Genomic DNA, 20655 nt, shown 5'->3' on the forward strand with positions numbered 1-20655 from the left:
TCAAACAAAAGACTCAAATTATGTCAACTTTTAAACCTTTCCTTGTTCTTCAAGATACTTGCAACCTGATACCAAAGTGTTCCATATCCCTTTACCTGTCTTAAATAAGGCTTATAGAGGTAGAAGCTGTTTTCCCACTCTAGCACTTAAAAAAATTGAAAAGATTTAAGAACCACAATTATACAAGGGACATGAGAAAGGTCAGAAGAAAATCTCTGGTTTCTCTGACTTCAACCGCACAGCTCTCCCAGAAGCCTATTGAATATCATTGCACCCAAATAGTGAAACATCATACTATCTTTTTTGTCTAATCTATGATGGATGGCATTATATAGCAATAACAGAGCAATACAATAGCAAACTTCTCTTTTTCTGGGTCTCATGTAAAGTGAATCGCCCAAGTGAAGCCAAACTTGCAAAGAAAAACAAAAGAGCTGAACCTCAAATAGCACTAAATGAGGGTGTCGGTTAACTAGAGCCCCTCAACCGAGAGCAAATGGAAGTTCAACAACCAAGTTCAGACAACCATGTATTTTTTTCAGGGTAGTCTGCATGCTACAGTTTGTCTCAGGCTTCTAATTTTCCGGATCAGGAATCTGTCCGGGAAAGGCAACATGCTGTTCTAGACAGCTCAGGCCTGGCTTTATTTCCCCTGTTTAACCAAAGCACAGAGAGCCAAAGGAAATGGCTTGTTGGTGGGTAGCAGGATCTCACCAGCGTAGATGAGGCCAGTACTTCTGACAGGCAAACGTTATCCCTCTAGTTAGCATACTGCAAAAATCTTTCTGTAAAGCATAATATTCTAAAGATATGTTTAAATTTGTTAGCTATAGCAAATTATAAGAAATAGTAAATTATAAGAATATTATTTTATGATAATTTTATCTCAGCAAATTTTCTGGTTAAAAAATGTAAGGACCAAACCACGATTATTTTAGAACTAGACTGCAAAAGCCTTAGATGTCTCTATACCACTATGTAGACACATTTAAAAAAGATGAAAGAGAAATCTCCTTGCATTAAACTTCAATCTCTGTTATCTCTTCAATCTCTTCTCCAGCAAGAAATCCTTTGAGGTTTTCAAAGTCAGTAACTAAGGGGAGAGAGAGGAAACCCCCTCGCCTAACCCTGGTGTGAGTAACTGCAGATTCTCACAAGCTTTGTCCTACTCTGAAGGCCCTTCAAAGCACAACTTTAAGTTGTGGTGAGGTTTAGGAGTGCTCTGTAAACATATATACCATGCTGAACAATTACAAGCTTTTACAGACAAATTGTAAGTTAAATCAATCTCTATGTTCTGTGCGGTTTGCTCAGCACTTTCTGATTTGCACACAGGTGGAAATATAATAGCATGCTGCTTATTAATGCCTTCGTGGGAAGTAGTTACCGGCATGTGAGATGAGGTGTGCCCTGGAAAAGGAGCCATAGTAAGTGATGCTATTCAAAAATTTTTTTTTTCAAATCATAAACCATCAGCAAGAGGATGAACTGCATTTTTGAGCAGCTTGGAAGAAAAAGAAAAATGAATCAAAACATCACCCCCTAAAGTGATGCAGATAGAATTGTTTTATAGCTTTAGTACTCAAGATTGGCAATGATACTAAAACATCAAAAACCCCAAGTAAAGTAGGCACTATACCCTTTATGCTTCTCCCTTCTCACAGTTATGAAAGAAATTTTTGCCTATTGTGTTTGCCAACACCCTTCTGAAAGATATAAATATCGATTATTAAAATACTGTTGTTAAATCATTACCACATTGTTACCTTAAATATATTCATCAGGCTTACACCTCAGAAAACAAGTACTCCTTATAGATGGCTGCAGCCCATTCATGGTGATATCCATGTGGCATTTCCCAGAAAATGGACACACTGGTGCTGAGCTGTGTACTTCACAGTTTTCCTGAAGACATGTTAAATGATGTGTTGACAGATAGCTCTCCGTTGCCTTCAAGGACTCAGTTCTTTATTCCAGCCACCAAGCAAATTGAATGCAATGCACTCAAGAACTGAACTCTTCACACAGTAGATTCAGTAATGAACAGAAATGAATGTTTGTTTGCCTTGAAGTAATAATGAGCAAATTTGTAAATGTCTAGATAAGTGCCCAGAGGTTGGAACACTGTATCTAGGTAGAGAATTCACAAAGTCTTGGACTTGTACAAAGTAATTGCTCAGTGGTAAAGTAGTACTCATTTATTGCTTTCCTCATGACCACTAATATCCGTCAGTGTGCATCATCACAGTGCCACAAGTAAAAAGCTTTCTTGTTGCCTTCTTAGGCAATAAATGAAGTGGTGCTATTCACATTTTACAAACGAGAAACTTAGCTGTATGCAACTTAAGTGTCTTGCCTTAAGGTCACAGAGGAATTAGTCTCAGCTGGTGAGCACTTAGCTTAGCCCAGTAAAAGAATTTGCATCTTAGATAGTATGAAATATGTCATGAAGAACAAAGACTAAGCAACGGTGTGGTTGTCATGAAAAGGAAAGGCATCTCCAGAGAGTGAGTCATCACAACGTGAAGTCTGCAGCAAAGTTGCATTTCAGCAAGGGCAAGGCCAGAGGCTAACTACTAGACTTAACGGAAAATATATAATAAAACTGAAGGTTACATAAAACTTATAAGGTTTCAAAAATAAGTAGATAAGGTATGATTCACATCACAGGTTGTAGATTCTTATGGCTGCCTTGGGATCAGGCTTAAGTGAAATAGATATGATTTGTGGCTTCATGTTGAAACCATGTGAAACTTGCACTTTTATATGATATTAATGTGAAAACCAGCCCTACATATTTCAAATTTCTGGGAACCTTTGAAACCCCAGACTCAAATCAAAATTCAGGACAGATAAAACTGCAAAATTTGAGACAAAAAGGGAATTTGGAGGATTCCCCAAAAGAGAATATAGGAGGCTCTTTGTGTCAAAACATGGCCAAGCTTAGCAAACTTCTACTGAAAATAAATACAAAGCTATGTATTTGGTTTTAATGTTTTTTACTTATACAGATAATGAAATTAACAGTGGCAGAAAGGAAAAGCAACAAGAGGAACAATCACAAGAATGTGGTGCAAGACTGAAAGTTAATAGACAGAATCCTTTGGCATAGGTTGTAAAGTATACTTCTCCCAAAATGTTTAAAAAACAAAAGTAGTTTTTGCAGATTTGCAGATCTTAGTAGTAAGAGACACATCTTGAAAGCAATAAAAACACACTTGCAAAAAACAAAGGAAAACAAAAAGTGTCCTCTATGGAGTATAGTTTCATAATCGTTTACAGAGACATCTGGTGTATAGACTGACAGAGGGCACTTTTATTGTGCTAAATAATACACAATTATTCATAGACTTTAAAGCCAGAAAATGCTCATCTCGTCTAATGTCTTTCAGCATGCAAGCTAATGACTGGTACCCGACAATTCTTGCTCTGAGCCCATAATCCGTGTTGTTTAAATAACTATGCCAAGTTCTCAGCCAAGTTGATCCGTAGAGCTGATCTATCACCATTACTTTTTGCTACTTTATTGCTTTTGTGTCATTGGCAAATTTTACTAGCAGTGATTTTATATTACCTTTCAGATACTTGTTATACCTATTATTGAAGAGATTGAATTACTCGGAACCAAGTATATTTCAGTGGAAGATTTGCTATAAACAATCCCAGTGGATAAAGATTTATTATTATTTATTCTTTAAGATGACAATTTGTAATCTAATAGTTAACCATTCTTAACCTAGTTATGTTCAGCTATATTAACTTTCCATAGACTTGTTTAAAATATGTTGTTTTCTCTTAGATTAATTTCAAGTATCTTTAAATTTTAGATGGTTTGGTCAATCAGATGTATGTTCTTTGAACTTCATTATTCTGACTAACATGTCAATTTGCAATTAGATGGCACAGAGTTAACTGACATTTTTATTCTTCCATAAAATTGTAATATGAATGGTAATAAACAGTTTAACTAAAAAACCTATTACTACATTTAAACTGATATATGTCCTGTTTAATACTGTGTTTTTAGAGCCCTCTTTAAGTTTTACTGCTTAAGGTATTCTTCAATACTAGAGGTTAATTCTCCTAATAAGGAAAAAATAGCATGTGCAATAGAACACATATTCAAAGACCAGTTTTATTACAGAAATGCTTCATCTCCTGATCTTTGGAATGAAGAATTTCCAGCTATAAATTGCAATTAAATACCACTTATTTCCTAGACTTGGAGAATTCTCAGAAGAAGAAATTCCACTCATAATTAGTACTCCATATGAACTCCATTTGTAACAAATTCATAATGAACACAAATTCCATTCGTCATTAGTACTTTGGTGATGTACAGGAATACCTACAGTTTTTCTGAGCAACCCCAAACTCTGAAGTTTGCATAGCCACTACCAGCTTCTCCATGAAGGTGGCAACATGGAAGCATCAAGGCTGAGCCCTAAAGCCCATCTGATACCGACTGAGCCAGCAGGACACTGGGAATCACAGTTTTATATGTCTGCTTTCGATTCCAAACAAAGAACTAGAAGCAATTAAACAGTGTCTGCTGAGCCAAGAATCTTTTTTCAACCCAACATTTTGCTTGCATTTGCTTGCTTGTATATCTTCTGCATGTCTTAAGTCAGAGTAGCTAAATTAAAACTCTATCTTGGACAATGCCTCTTAAATAATATCAAAATTATATTATCGAAGGATGCAGAAGAATGAAGAGCTGTGCAATAGGTACTGGTCACAAGTTAGGTTAGAGATAGAGATAGAAGAACCATGGCTGAAAAATGGAACAGTTTGGATATACATTCGGTTCCTTTGCCTTCCATATCCCTGGACAAACAATACATGTCTGCATTGTGTTTCTGGATTTTGCAGAGAAAATCTGGACATGGAAGATCTGCAGGACCTACATGATTTTTAAATAGATCTGAGGAATAAGGAAAAACAAACAAACAAACAAAAAACAAAAAAATCACCTATGACCTCCAATAAGGGCCTGTGTAAAGCAAACAATCACAGAAGATGGTACACTTTCTTCAAAAGTTTCTTCTGAGGGAAAAATATGTGACACAATTTAGTCTGACTGGAGGTATGTGAATATTGCAGGATAGAGAAACAAACAGGCAAACTAGAAGTAGCTATGTTGAATGTCCATATGTTGTTCTTTTAGTGGTGGTCTGACTATTCCTTCAAACTTCTGCCTCAGGATCCTCATCTGGTGGCTCTGAGAATGAAGTGTCTTCATAACTAACGCGGCAGAAGGGTGGCCAAAGAAAGGAAATTACAGAAGGAAAACTAGAAGAAAATACTCTAAGTGACATTTAGTTAAATGTTGCATTATCTTCAACATAACAACTTTTCAATGCCTATGAAAATCACTTCCGCTGGGATCCAGGAGGACACGGGTAGATGATGTTAACACTGCCGAGCAAAACACAAGAATTCTGTCTTAATACTACTCCAATGTACAGACAGTTTCTGTTGGCATAACTGTGGTGGTGAGAGCTGGAATTTTTTCAAAATCAATTCATAAAAGTACAGAAAGTCTCTTCAAAGGATTTCATACCAAGAGATGTTGTTAGATACCGGTAATTACACACTAATTTATGTCTGGCAAAATCTAAGTATTTATTTTGTTTTCTTCTCAGAATTCTGATTTGAGTCAACAAGTTCAGTCTTACAGTAGATGCTTTTACCTTGTATTTCTTTCAATGCATAAATACATACAAAACTTTGTAAACTAACCTGGCCATTCTAAATACATGTTGAGGATTTTTTTTATGCTTTTTGTTTATTTGTTTTTTTCCTGGTGCTTCTTTTTAGGAAGAAAATACTCACATTTTGTTAAATCACTTAATTTTGCACACATGAATATTTTAGAAATTGGCTGGGAAGCTACTGAATTAACAATAATAGTGTATTGTTCAATTTCCTTATTTGAGTAACAAACCATTTTTATTTCTTGTTAATGAATGAATGGCCATAGAGTATTTCAAGTCAATGCCACTTCTGCGCTGCTGTAGACCAGAGAAAACTGCACAGCTTGCTGGGTACCAGGGTGCCTTGCAGAAAACCTGAGTCTTTGCTGTCTTTGTGAGCTGGGGCTGTTGAGGAGCTCCCCTGAGCCCTGGTAGGTGGAGCACGGTTCAAAGGCAGAATGATTTTTTTTTCCCCACCTAATCCTAGATGAGCAACTGCACATATTTTTTGTGCAGATTTGAAGCTAAAAGCACGTAAGAGGAAATATGAAGAACTGTCACGTGGATTATACTGATAACAAGAAAGAAAGAATTATTCCTCCATATACCAGAAAACCATATCTAAAAGTATTCAGAAAACAGTTCAAAGTATTCATTGTAGCATTATTCAATACAGAGAGCTCTGCCTTGGTGAGCTGTATTCAGCCTAGGGTTGAATAGGCATTAAGAAGGCTCAAGGTGGCTTTCTACCATTTATGCTTTTTATGAATGCAAGGCATTACAGAAAGCCAATGAAGCTTCCTTACAAGAGGTGCTGTGTAAAAGCAGGTCCAGAACCACCCAAGTTGCACTGCTGGGACCTGAGAAGGTGCTCAGACCAGAGACCACTTGTGACACTTGGCTGCTTCCTACGTGTCACCTCGGGATCTCCAAGAGACTTTTATAGGCCACTGGTTTCCAACTGCTGAGCACAGAAGGCAGCAAATAAGGAGAGGGGGAGGCAGTTTTTCTACCCATCAGTTTCAACAAAGTCTAACCTCACTACATGGAAGTGTTTAGAGTTATTGTTAATCTTGCTTTAAGCAGCAGCTAGATTACAACCTTATTTATGACCTAGGCAAGTATGAATTGGAAATTAAGCCATTTAGGATTTCTCTCTGCTAAAAGTCAATTAACTAAATTCAAAACGTTTTAGAAGGAAATTTCTATAAAGTGATTTGCATGGGTTCATCAGAAGAAAATCATATGATCACTCAAGCGAGGCAATGTCCAGAACATCTACCAGCTTCTTCACTGAAAGGATTTGATTCACTGTCATCTCACTCTTCAAAATAACATGGAAAAAAATTCATTTCTAACCAGGGGACAGTGCAAGGTATCATTTGTGAGTATGCCACAAAAAAAGATCACTGTCTTTTAAGGACATGAGTAACTTACCCAGATGTGGAGTCAAGTAAGCTCTTTACTTGTTTGTTGTTTGTTTCTGTGTTTGTTATTTCAAGCAAATGGGGAAAGATCCTTCCAAATTCTTTCTATAATGCTTTATTTGCACAGATTTGATACAAAGAAAATCTTATATTTTCAATACTTACAAACTGATTACAATGCCTTTGCTGTAACAGGCACCAAGATTACTGCAGGATATAGGAATTTAGAGCATCCTCTTTTTGCCACTGATACACTTCCTGTGGGAGGACCAGGAAGAGGGTAAGCAGTGCTGAGTCACTGCTTTAGCCTAAAAATAACTGGGATTGAAGTCAGAAAATACTTCTTCAGCCACTGTAACAGTATGAAGGAGTGGGATGACTGAAGCATGGCTTTGCAAGTCCTCATCTATTTGAGGTAGCAGAGGTCACAAATAAATCCATTTAAAAAATGTATCCCTGTTAAAAAGAGCAAGAGAGCAAAGGCAACCAAGCAAAATTAAATTGAGCATAACAGGGATTGAAGAACCAGCTTATTGGAACCAGTAAGTAGGCCATGTAAAGTAAATGCAGTATATCTTATTAAAATTTGTCTCACCTCATTTTGCCAGCTTTCAATGTATTTGTGTTTACTCATCCAACATCACATCTGAATTTCAATTTATGTTTCTGCTCGCTCCCTGTGCAGTGATCCTAACAGGACGAGTACTGTCTATGGAGGGGTTAGTGACCCAGGCAGACATTAACCTGCTCAGGTGCAAGCCTGGACCGTGTTGCGCTGTGCTGCACGTGTGCATGGCCTCATGCCTGCGCTGTGCCACACACATCCCTCGGCCGCAGGATAAACTTTGCTGGCTGATTGTAACAGAGGAGCCTGCAGGCATCTGCCAGGCAGTACTGGTGACTATACTACCTGCATGTCCTCATCTTCATCGTAAAGTGATGCAGTAAGTTCTCACACGGACACCCTTTTGTTTGACAGTACAAATGGAGAATAGAATTGCTTTCTTCTAAGAAAATCCTATGACAGCTCTAAAGACCAAAATGCCAGAGAACCGCTTGACAGACAGGATCTGTGCTGTGTGCTGTGCCCTGTAAGGAGGTCTGCCCCATGCTGCGCAATGTGGGCTTTGCAGCACCTGAAGGGGCATAAGATTATCTATCCTCTTTTTCCATCATGTGTTAGCTTCCCAAAATGGTATTTTAATCAAAACCTCACAGAGTCTGAGTGCCTTTCTTACTGGGATCACAACAAATGCTAGGCCCAGTGCTTTGCACCAGGGCACTGCACCCTGTTTCACAGCCTCTCTGAAACAATACCAACCGAAAATAACTAGTTGAGCGACTATTATATTATTTCTAACCAAAAACTGGTTATTCAAACTGAAGTTTCTAACTAAATCATTTCCTCTCCCTCATTTACTTAAGCTAGGAGAAAATTGTCTGCTTGACCTCTACTTTCAGACTTCTGCTTAAGAAAGTTGTTTAATTTTTATATGTGCTAAGGCAGCATGATGGTGGCTTATTCTCTCAAATGTCTCTAACTTCAAATAATATTTTCTGGAAGCCTGGTATTACCACCAGCGAACATGGGCTTCCTGTGCTGATTCTGAAAGGCACATGCTGTATACTTCGTCACTTCAAATGAGAAAGTTACTGGTACTCAGCAAGGCACATGGGGTTGTAACATCAACATTTCATGTTATTTGAGTTCGATATGAGATCAACAGATCCCTCCTACTGCCAAAATAGTTTCCTATAGCAGAATCTCCAATTCCTTCATCCAGATTGGTTCTAAATGACTCCAAACATCCACCTGTTCCCTAGGGCCCTGTTATGTAATTTAACAGGATGTAACATCAAGATTTTTTTTTTCCCTAAGAGTCAGCTTAAATTTCACTTTGCTTAATTTCACCCTATTAGTCATTGTTAGATTTCTTCAGGTCATCCTAAACAAGTTGCTATGGTTATTAGCAGTAACATACCTACCAATGAACAACAGCTCCAGCAAAACTTCCCCTCACTATTCACTCATTTTCAGCATCTTCAGTGCACTGTTGTTTATGGACGAGATACATATTTGAAGTATTGCAGCATAAGTTAGGAACAGACAAGATAAAATTGTTGCAAGAACTAGAAAGATTTTAAAAATAACCACTTTAGGATGAACATCACATTTGTGCCTGGAAAAAAATAAAATAAAAAGAAATTGACCAGACATGTATTTTTCCAAGTTTTTATGGAGACAATAAACAAAGAACTGTGTAATATGTTCTGATCATCTGTTTTAGACAGACTCAAAATACTTGTCTGGTAAAATTATTGCTTTATATAACAGTTTCTTCTTTTTATTTTGATAAATGACTATGCTGGTTTCTAAGTAGCAACAGTCCCTTCAGCTGCATTGGAGCGAGCACATTTTTTGGAACTGCTGTTACCTGCTGGTAAGAAAATGACTGTCCTGCCCAAGCATTTTACAGAGTGCAATTAAATCTAGTCCTAAAATAGAAAGTGCCTAGTGCAGCTTTTAAATAGGTAAGAATTTCTGAGTATCCTGTTCTCGTTTTCCTAATTCAATTGCATTCAATTCCACGTGAATCTCCAGAGAAGATAAATTCTTTTTTTTTGAAATTAATTTACTATATGAGCACATATTCTCATGAAGTATCTTTGGAGACTTGCCTCACAACTTCTCCTGGAAGCTTAGACACAGCTTTTAGAGTCTGTTTTTTTTTAAAGCTCGGTGCAGTACACTGTGTATATGTCTTTTTGTGTTTGATCTTTCCATTTTTCATTTAGAGTTTGGTCACAGAACAAGGATGCAGGAGAATATAACGTTTTCTTCCACAGGTGTATAAACCAAAATGGTAGTCTCCAGATAAGGGAACTTTACGGTAGTAGAAGCTCAAAACTTGTTGTGCTTTTTCTGTCTAAAGCAGAACCAGAAAACCGGTGGAGCCAATTTGGATCCAGAAGCTGAGCTTCTCTAAAAAGTGACGGAGTAAGAGCAGAGCACAAAACCTGCAGATTCCCTTCTTCTCCTGGCTCAAGCACCTCAGCAAGCAAGAGAATAATAAGAGATAACAGCAGCAACCAAGTGCAAGCTGCCAATCCAGTCCATGCTTCAGACAAATTGGATGAGGACAGAGGGACATTAGACAAAATGCTGGAGTTTCCATACGTTCTGAAAAGATATCTTGGGATCTTTAGCCTTCCCTTTGAAAACAGGAAGAACTGAGGAAACAGAACATCTCATTTCAAGGACAGTATACCATGAACCCCAAAACTGGGAGCTAACACTTTAGGAAATATTTTAAATCTACAGGAGGAAAGAAGGTGCTTTTATTTCCAATCCCCAAACTTAAAGCTGCACGTGCAAAAATCTCTTCAACTACATTGGACAATAAATGTTAAAGTGGCAGCTAGATTTTCAGTGAGCATCTGCCAGAGATTTGTATTCAATTATGTGAACTGGACATATGGATTGAATTATATTACGTGAAAAGAGTTTGGCACACAGAACTTCTGTAAAAGGCCAACGAACATAATGCAGAGGAGCCAGGAGAATATCTTTCAAACTAATGTAGAAAGTGAAAGGGAACAAGATCAGAGAGTTGTGGCATGTTGTGTCTGGTAACACAGGATTTGAAAAGTGAACTTCTCAGAGCATTCATGAACACATCTAGGGCTTAGTGTCACATTCCAAAAATAAATCAGAACAGTCTGCAAACAGATTGTAAACAGATGTGAACAGAAGGAAACAGGATCGGGCATCCAGCATTCTGAACAACACTGAGAGATTTCAACCTGTTTGGGAGTTTCTACACTAATCATCCTTCTAGCTCTTTGCAAATGACCCTGAATTGTTTGCTTTCATTCTAGATAATCTTTTGTTGCTGCTAAATGAAGTAAATTGCATATGCAATGACATTCTGTCACATTTTAGGTCAGTTCATAAGGACAAAATCATACTGATGTTTTTCTTATTTCAGTGAACACTGAGCCAAATTCTCTTTGCAGTTAGAACTTCATTGTATTTCCTTATCAATGGAGTTGAAAAATGGAAAGGGATACTATGTAGTTACAAGGTTATTGCACATCCAATAACCATTTCGAACATATCCAAAATCCCATGCACCAAAGCCTGAACTTCCCTGAGAAGATCTTTTCGTACTTGATGCTAAATTACTTACTCCTATGATCCTCCAGTCAAATCTCCCATCTTGCTAGATCACCTGTGTCAATGATACAGGAACTTGAGTTTCTCAATAATTTCAAGTTTGCCTTTTTTCCTGGAATCTACGTCAAAGAACAATTTAAGATGGTAAAAATAACTGGAGCCTAGAAATGGCACTAGTCAGACAAGTCTGAGAAAAATTGGAGGCTTTAAGCTCTCAGCCTGACTATCTCAGCCTAGCTGAGGATCAAAACAACTGTTTGTTTAATATGAAGTTGTGAAGTTTGTTTGTATAGTATTTCTTCACGCAGCTGTGGACTCAGAACTTCTAAAAAAGACTGAGACTTGGAGAAAGACAATCAAGCAAACAAGACTGGCAGCGTTCAGGGCAAGTCGGAGGACCTGTGATGCACCACAGAAAAACTACAGACCAAGTCTGAGTGATGACTTTGACCAACGCTGTCTTTGACCTTTCCTCAGCCTTTGTAATTATTGTGATTTTCTTTCATTTTATTGTGGTTTTTCAAAACATATCTGCACTTTACTAACGCTCTGTTTGCCTCACCAGAAAGAATCCAAACAAACAAGCAGAAAACAAACCAAAACCACAACCCCAAAGCTTGAAACTATCTATTAGACTAAAGCAGGAATGACCAAGTCCTGGGTGCTCAGAGGGCTCTCTTCTTCCCAGCCATGTGTCCACAGGGTAAAAGGCAAATGAACACAACCGTGTTCCTCTGATGCTGCATCTGACCCTGCCAACCCAACCAATGTCTGTCAGTGTCCACACACATAGCCAGGGCAGCAGACATCCACACCCGCAGTGAGACTGCTCTGCCCACAGCCCAGCGCTCCTGGGGAGCCCGTCAAAGTGCTGGGCAAACTGGGTCTGGAGCCCCAGCCTGCCTTCCCCCATGAAAAGGGTCTAGTTCACGCTAGAGCAAAAGACAAGCTACTATTAAACAGAAGATCTAAGGCTGTAAAATCTCAGCTTTCAAACAAGCATTGTAATATTTCCATATCATCTATAAAAGAGTTATGAGATTTATAGTGCTTTCCCCAGAAGTAGAGCAGAGATGGAGACTGAAACAACCATTTTTTGTCCCTGTAGCTGAACACTGCTTTATGAGCTGAAACTAGTGTCTGTCAAAGAGGTTATCATTCATATGTACAAATGAACTATACTGAAAGATTAACTAAACCATTGTTTATTCAGTTACCTGCTGTGTCCCTACTTTGTCTAGATAAACAAGCTGGATAAACTTTTGAAAACTGTCAGTTTGAAGAAGATGAATCCTGTGACCAGCAGTTAAATTAAGCATGTAGAAGGCTACCTTTCTTTGAATAGCCATAAACTGTAAGTTTCCAAGGGCCTGCAGTACTTCTAAAATAGTACATTTAAAACTCTGGCATTTTAAACAAACTTACCTTAAATTTTTAAGAGCCTAAATATACCTACAAATGAATAAAGTTTCATCTAATACTCTTCCAACAATTATTTTATAAAGCAAAATATTTTGTGCAAATAAACTGAATGGAATCATTGCATAAATAAGTGATATGGTGTTCAATAATGTAGGATTCTCTTACCTTAAATCACAGGCAACACAAAACAGTGCGAAATTCCTCTATCCCATCCTGAGCACCGTGTTCTCAGCGTAGCATCAGAGCAGGCTATAGAAACTTCATTTTTCTGTGCTGCCAGCACTGTTGCCTTAATAGTTCAGAGGCTACTTCTGCATTAGTACTTCCATGTCACTGACAGTGGTATAATTCATTTCACTTGAAAGGAGATACTACAACATGTCAATAGTGAAAGTAAGAGGAGACTCATGCCCATGACCAACAGCATTTGCAATTAGAAAAAGTTACCATGACAGCCAGAGCAGATGTACTTGAACACAGAAACCACCTGGCAAGTGTCACTTTACAGTCCAGCATGTGCAGAAATACTTTCAGAAATGATGAACTTTACAGCACCACTGGAATCATATACTTTTACTACATGAGAAAATGGCAGTGACAGCAGCTGCAGGACAAAACTTCTTCTATTGGACAACTACATCTTTTTGGAGGGTAAAAAAAGTGCTCACGTATTCAGAGATTAAAACCAGAATGTGATATGCATGTGTCATAGGGATATCCACTAGTTTAGTGGTTTCAATCATCAGCACTAAAGCAAGAATAATATTTATATTTGGCTATTGGACAGAGATTTTTATTAAAAAGATCAACCAGAAAGAAGAAAATATATTCCACGTAAATCTCCATCTTCCTTTAAGTGACAGACAGCATAAAGTATACAGAACAATTTTGACATTAAAATACCAAGGCAAAAAAATTTTGTCCTGCTGAGTAATGAAGCAAAGGTGGAAGAACTCCAAAAACAGACAGAATACTAATACCTGGAATAAGCAAAATTACTCAGTATGGGCCATTTCATGCTCATCTCATTGTACTCTCACATTATTTTCCTCATTTGCAAATGAACTCCCAGATTTATTTTACACACTACTCAAGAACAGAAAAACAATTTTCCACCTGACTGAATAATGGCCTCAGAATCGGAAATACGAATCCTACGTGAGCCTGTTCCCAGTTTTCCTTTGTTATTTAGGTTGTGGTTTTGTCATGAGTTCCTCTATGAGGAATAACACAGGATAACTGTCCCACAAACTGGCTGGAGATTGTCTTGTGAGCATTCAGGAAGGCTGTTTACGCAAAACAACATTTTCCCAGCGTAATACACCCCTTGATTTACCACAGGAAGCAATAACCTTTGCTCAGCAATGTGACTAGCCAGGCACTGTACAGCTGCTACTGTAGCCTGAAAATTTACATGGCACAAATAAGAACTGGCTTTTTGCAACAATGCGAAGGCAAGTCATGACACCCAGCCCAGAGTGAGTCACAGTGCCTTTTTCCTGCAGACATTGTGTGTCTTGTGACAAGGGGACAGATCAGGCTCCTTGCTGAGGTCCACTTGTTTAGCTGTGACTGTTTAAAGCAGCTTGAAGCTGCTCCTTTCAGTGCACCACTGCGCACCGCTCCCATTTGGCACTGTGGTGCTGAGCCTGTCCTCAAGGAGCTCCGTGACTAGGACAGCGGGAAGGATTCCTCGGAGCATCTTTATTTCCCAGGCCCATCAGTGGCAACAACAAACTCTTCCCTTGCACCACTAGGCCCAGGGCCTAAGTTGCATTCAGCACAACACATTTGCTATAAGTACAGTTATTCTGAGTTTTTAAAAGCTGATTTTTTAAAACCACATCTCCAGCAGAGTCACTGCCATCTTCGACTCGCTTCACATGCCTGTGCGATAAGAGTATGCTTTACAAGACCACACTGCTACATGATTAAAATGCTTTGTGCTGAATGTGGGAGAGAGAAGAGGGGTTTACACTGGAGCTGCAGGAGGGACAGGTTCATGGGTTAAGCTCAGATAGACAGAGGTATTTACTCTGATGCTTGAAATTCAGCTCTGCTTAGATTACAGCTTGGGTTTCATAGCATCAAAATCCCATAGTGACTCCTGAATGAAAACAGAGCTGGCAGGAATTTGACTTAGTGCATCACACAGATGATTCTGGGTGATTAACTCTCAAAATTTCAATGTTACTACAGCTTAGAGGAGAAAATAAGTACAACCCAAATGAAAAACCTCTGGATGTAACTGAGAACCAAGGATTCAAATGTGCAGTCCCTCTGCAAATGGAGCACCCAGCTCTGAGCCCCAAAGAAACCCCCAGATGCAACAGTGATGATCTGCACTTGCCCTTCTTTAAGACAGAGTAAATCCAGCCTGGCCTGCACTTTATACCAGTGGAAATACTGCACCGAGCTCAGATTAGCCCTTCTTGGCTTCAAAGCAGCCTCACTAGGGGACCGTTGGGCTTTTAGCTCTTCCATCTCACTCTGTGACGCCTTCCCATGCTGTGTATGTTTGGCTTTTTGGACAAATGACACCTCAGCTAGACGGGTAACTGTTGTGCAGCGGGTCTGGACTTAGGCAAAAAACCTGGTCAGTACAGATACACTACAGAAATCAGCTGTGTAGCACATATAAAAGGTATCCCAACATTGCTGGATGCTGCCTGTGAATCCAGGCTCTGGTCTCATTTGGAGTCAGGCTGCACCTCTCCTGGGAAGCCGTATCTCTTCAGATACGCTGTCTCACTTTCCCACACAGTACCGAGGGAAATAAAATGCAAAGTAAGTGCAGATTTCTACCTGAGCGGGTTTGCAGCCTCCAGTCTGTGACGGCTGAAGCTCCTGTAGCTCACATCAAGAAAGGCACTGACACATACTCTAGAGACAGTCAAAGAGCCCCTCAGTCTAAAACGAGATCCGTTTTGGATGGGGACAAGTGCAGTAAAGAAAAATTTACAGGCCGTCTGCCCCAAAACACACAGAGCCTGTATTCCCCTGCTCTCTGCTCTACCACACGGTCACCCTAGCAACATCAGCACTCCAGAGAGATGCATTAAAATGTTTAGGAGAACAGATTTTTTTTTCAGCATTTTAGATAGTTTAGAATTTTAACTAGGAATTTATCGCAGCTCTGCAAGCTGCGAATGAAAGGTGCAAAAAGTTTTAATACAAATATAAATGTACCAAAGGATATTTCTCTGTCAGAAGCAAAGCACTTGTTGGCAGATCTGCTTCACTACGAAGCTCAAGGACTCTGCAGCTCCTGGCCCGCAGGCTGGGGAGCGGCAGCCGGCTGTGCAGGGTGGCTGCGGCAGGGAGCATGGGCTCCGGACAGCAGCATGCGGTGGACCTGGCTGGGAGCCTTCTGCACCCGCTCACCTCTACCCTAGCCCGTTTGAGGTCGTCACTCTGCCTCTCTTCTTTCCACATTTCATTATGCTTTGCAGGAATTCATACCTGCTTCACCTCACCCCTGCTTTCTATGATACGTTGTGGAGCGATGCCGCTCAGGCGAAGATTCCCCTTTTCCAAGGGGACTCTTCTCGGGTCTTTAATAACCTTTAGCACTACCGGAACAGCACAAAGGAGTATTTATGGAAGAGGCTACTGACTTATTTTTGATATTTGTTTTTACAGAATGAACTTTTCTTTCACTTGAAGTTTTACATTGCTTATTCAAACTATTCTCTAAGCATCATACCAGTGCTGGAAAATAAAACTGGAGGGCGGTAATATAAACGGACATCTGGAATCCCTAAGTGTAAGCAAGGCAGAAAGAGCTCATTTGTTGGTTCTTTTTTCTTCCAAATGAAGAAAACATCTTTTCTTTTTTTCCAACTCTGACTGCTTACAGGACAGAACGGTAGGAAGGTAGTGGCTATATCCATAGTCAGTCTAACCTACCACTATGGGCATCTAACTTAAACATCAGGTTTGGTCCCATCTCTGCAATGGATCCAAAACACTTTTGTGAAATTTACTGATAGATCTCAGATTGTCTATTTATGAATGTGTTTTCATAACCACTGTTTAAAGAAATAGCAGAACTCTCCAAATGTGAATGCTCAGTGTTTTGAAGCTGGAAATATCGTACCTCTTCCTACTTTCAACTGACTGTGCCTGAGGTCAGTCCAGTCCTCCTCTTTATAGGTCCACTATATTCGTAGCAAGCTTATAGGAAATATTTAACTCTTTTACATTTTTCCTCCTGACTGAACTTTCAGATATCCTTTTATTTTCTTTAGTTTCCTACAAACTTTTTTATTTTCACAAAGGATTCAGAAATGCTTGCCCTAAGTCCCTACAGGAAAATTTTCAAAAGAACAGGCAAAGTTGACCTCAGTTACATTTGCTTTCCATGATCTGCCTGGTACAAAGTAGCCATTTCTGCTGGGTAGTGAATTTTACTATCTTTGATAAGAATTGCAACACACCCAGAGACTACATTTAGCTGATAGCCTAACCTGCAAAAATACTGATTTAAAAATCAATACACTTACCAAAACAGTGTATTTCAGCTACTAAAGAGAAATGACAGAATAATTCATCATTGTCTTATCTCTGTTTCTTTTAACTTTTGTTGAGGTAGGTCTTTGCCCTGTGGAGTAGGCTATTTTAAGGTGTGTACCTCATTTAAGCCCTTAAAATAGGAAGCTAGTTATAAACAGGCATTTTGGTGATGAGTGCTAATTCCAGTCAGTGCTTTCAGCATCACTCCCTTTTTCAGCACTTGATTACCCAGCGAGGTGGCTGTCTGTAGCACAGCACTTACAGGCGCTCCTGCAGGGATGCGGATTCAAAACGGCTCCAGCAATTTGGACACTTCTTTTGAGAGACTTTCTCCAGATGTGATTGCAATGCAGAGGCAGAAAGCTACAAAATAATCCACTACTTAAATTAAGCCGGCAACATTCTGACTCACATCAATGGAAAGGTTGTCCTAAAATGATAGATGTGTCCTGGCTGTTTACGAATTATAGCCGTATGACCCTGTCTTTCAAGTTCAGTTGGACTTTATTAATCTTGGTATAACACATGTCGGGAAGAGGCACTGATCCATCAGAGCATTTAAACACTTCTTCAGTTTGAAGCATCTGAATGGTTCCACTGAAGTTAATGAAACCTTTCTCCATATCTGGACATAGGGGCATGTAATTTGTCAGACAACGACCTTCAGTTTAAAGAGTTTTGACATCTCCTGTGATGCTCATGTAAATTTTCAGAGGATTTTTACATACGGTTGTAAAATACAGCTTGCTCTAGATAGTATTTCTGAGTATAATGATAAAGCAAAGAATATACAAGGACCTTTATTTGCATTGAATGGTTGCTTCTTTAAGAAAATATGTGAGATCAGTTTCTGACATTTTTTCTCCTCTCAGCATCCATTCCAACAATTTTTTACAATGCTTCTGTTTTGCAGAATAATAAATCACAGTTAGCCATGTAGACTGATGTAATGTTGCTGTAATGCTCTGAAACAAGTGCTGGCGTGTTAGTTATGAAGATAAGAGCATGTAGGCAAGCACTCATTAGTGTTAACTAATGAATCTTCTAACGAAGTCACACACAATTGAGAGGAGTGTAAGTTACTGAGGCCTTGAGGCTTATTGCCTCAGTGATATGGTGGGCTTTCAGGGAAGTTTCATTTTTTTTGGTTTGATTGCATGAAACTATTCACTGCCTGCCTTGCCCTGGAAAAGACAGCGGTCCCTGAGCGTGGTTCTGAACAGAGCCGTGGTTTATGGGGGACCTCTCTTTTGTATGGAACAAAAGCCAGGTTTGCTTGGGAGTGATCTGAAATGCGGCCTCACTATGTTGTACCAGCAATAAAATGATGTGATCTTGCAGAGATATACCAGTGTATTTTTCTGGAAATACGAGTGAATTTCACAGGCACCACTGAAAGCCTCTAAAAACTAAATGAAGCAAGTCTTTGTACTTTAAAAAAAAGATAAAAATAATCAATCCCTTGAAGGCCTGAGGGAAAGTACAGGTGAGCTTTGCTTCTGCAGAGGCTGTGAAACATAGTAGGTTACAGTGAGTGAAAGTACCGCGGAAGGCTGGCATGAGCCTCTCATCTTGTGAACACAGTGTTCCCCCTTGTTTCATGGTTTCCCTGTAAGAATAGAGATCCCTTTTCATTGTTTGTTAAGAAAACATCTTTTTTAGATCCACTGATCCTCTCTAGCTTTCAATTTGAGAAAGAGCCTCCACAAGCGGAGGATGGCTGTTACTTTGTTTTTGCGTTCTCTATTATATGTTGTGTTTCTTTCAGAAGTCCTACACTGTAAACCATTTATAAAACCACAAACTAGATCACGGCCCAACTGGTTTGACATTTTGCACTATTAGGAACTACTACTGTAAAAGTACCTCAGTGGGCAATGAGCTCATATTGTGAAAAGTATAGGACATCAACCCTTCACTCTGGTAAAGTAAACCAGACCATTTTTACCAAAAACACAAAGACATATTTCTTAGGAATAAGATTAAAATGTTAAAATCCCTCCTTCTTCTAAGGGACAGAAGGAATGAATTCAAAAGCTGGCTGTCAAAGAGAAAAAGAATAAAATCTCCACACGAATATTATAATTTAGAATTTGCTCCATTTTAGCCATCATCCTCTTGTTTTATAAACCCAACAGAATTGGAACATAAAGTCAAAGTTGAAAAAGGGCTCAAGAAAAATGGAATACCAACTCTACAGTAGCTTCAGTTCATGAAGAAAAAAAAAAAAAGGCTCCTGGTGAGGACACACCTTCCTGGACTAACAGAGCTCCACTTACTGGCAGATGCAGCATCTGAGTTATTGTTTTCCACCTAATTACTGAGTCAAAACTAAACAGCAACAAATCAATTGCCTAGAGGAGCAGCCCAGAATAAAAGAATTACATTGCTCAAAAGTACCTGTTGACAGCTCACAAACTTTCGGATATACGTCCTGGTTTGAAATGAAACTTCTATCATGAACAAGTACATGGAAAAAGTGCAAAGCGGCACTTAAGCAAAGTGGTGAAGCAGAGTGCAGAATGATGCTAAGGCAACTGGAGCCTTCCCACTGCTGTCGATAGTTTTTGGCTCAGCTCCAGCGTGAAAGTAAGGGTAAGATCTTGACACCATCAGTACTTTTTGTGAACACCAGATTATTGAAGTCTGACATATCAACACCTCGTGGTCAGAAAATCTGTCTAGATGATGCATGATCTGTCTAGGTTTGGGCAATTTTAGCATGTGAACACAGGTTATGGAAATCGTTTCAAGACAGCTTAATGCTGCATAAAAATATGCTGCTCTTGGTAAATTGTTCTGTAAATTGCCTTCATGAGTATTTTCCCACATCTTTATCTTTTATCACAACATTATTCTTTTCACCTTTACAGCAAAGTTGAATATGGCCTGTAATTTTACCCAACACTTCTTCAAAAGTACATAATCAGTGTTCACTAATGTGGATGAAATTACATTTCACGGTGTACAACAGGATATTTCGCAGGTAATTAATGATCAAAAACAATTTTGGTTTGTGCCAGAAGTGAATATAAAAGTATACCACTCTTCACATTCATTTCATTAAAAAATTAAAATTGAATTTCTAATGCCTGGAAGGATCTTGTGGAATAATATAGTGTTGGAGGACTCTAACTGGAACGAGATATGAATGATAAACTTTTAGGAGAAATAGGACAAGAACTTGAGATGAATTATGAATATTTTAAAAGACATTAATTATAAACTGTTTATATATCATTAACTCAAACTATATGAAGGTGCATATATCATAAGCAGCAAAGTTTAGCTAATGAATTTTACCAACTTCACTATGAAAACATTCTGATTTTTTAGATTAGCTGTCTGAATTGATTTGATTTTTTGTGGCAAGGTTTTTCAATCAATGGAGAACAGATTATGGAACATAGCTAGTACT

General features: G+C 38.8%; 1 long non-coding RNA gene across 1 annotated transcript in view; it reads right to left on the reverse strand.

The window, feature by feature from the left end:
• Positions 1 to 3947: 3947 nt before the first annotated feature.
• Positions 3948 to 20655, reverse strand: part of LOC135329168 (uncharacterized) — a 35828-nt gene continuing 19120 nt past the window's right edge. The window contains exons 3-5 of the long non-coding RNA XR_010390495.1: positions 12888 to 13093; positions 9110 to 9303; positions 3948 to 5418 (exon numbers count right to left, since the gene is read on the reverse strand). This is a non-coding gene — a long non-coding RNA (uncharacterized LOC135329168). The remainder of the gene's footprint in view (positions 5419 to 9109; positions 9304 to 12887; positions 13094 to 20655) is intronic.

This window comes from Dromaius novaehollandiae, chromosome 9 (genome assembly GCF_036370855.1).
Source record: "Dromaius novaehollandiae isolate bDroNov1 chromosome 9, bDroNov1.hap1, whole genome shotgun sequence".
NCBI lineage: Eukaryota > Metazoa > Chordata > Aves > Casuariiformes > Dromaiidae > Dromaius > Dromaius novaehollandiae.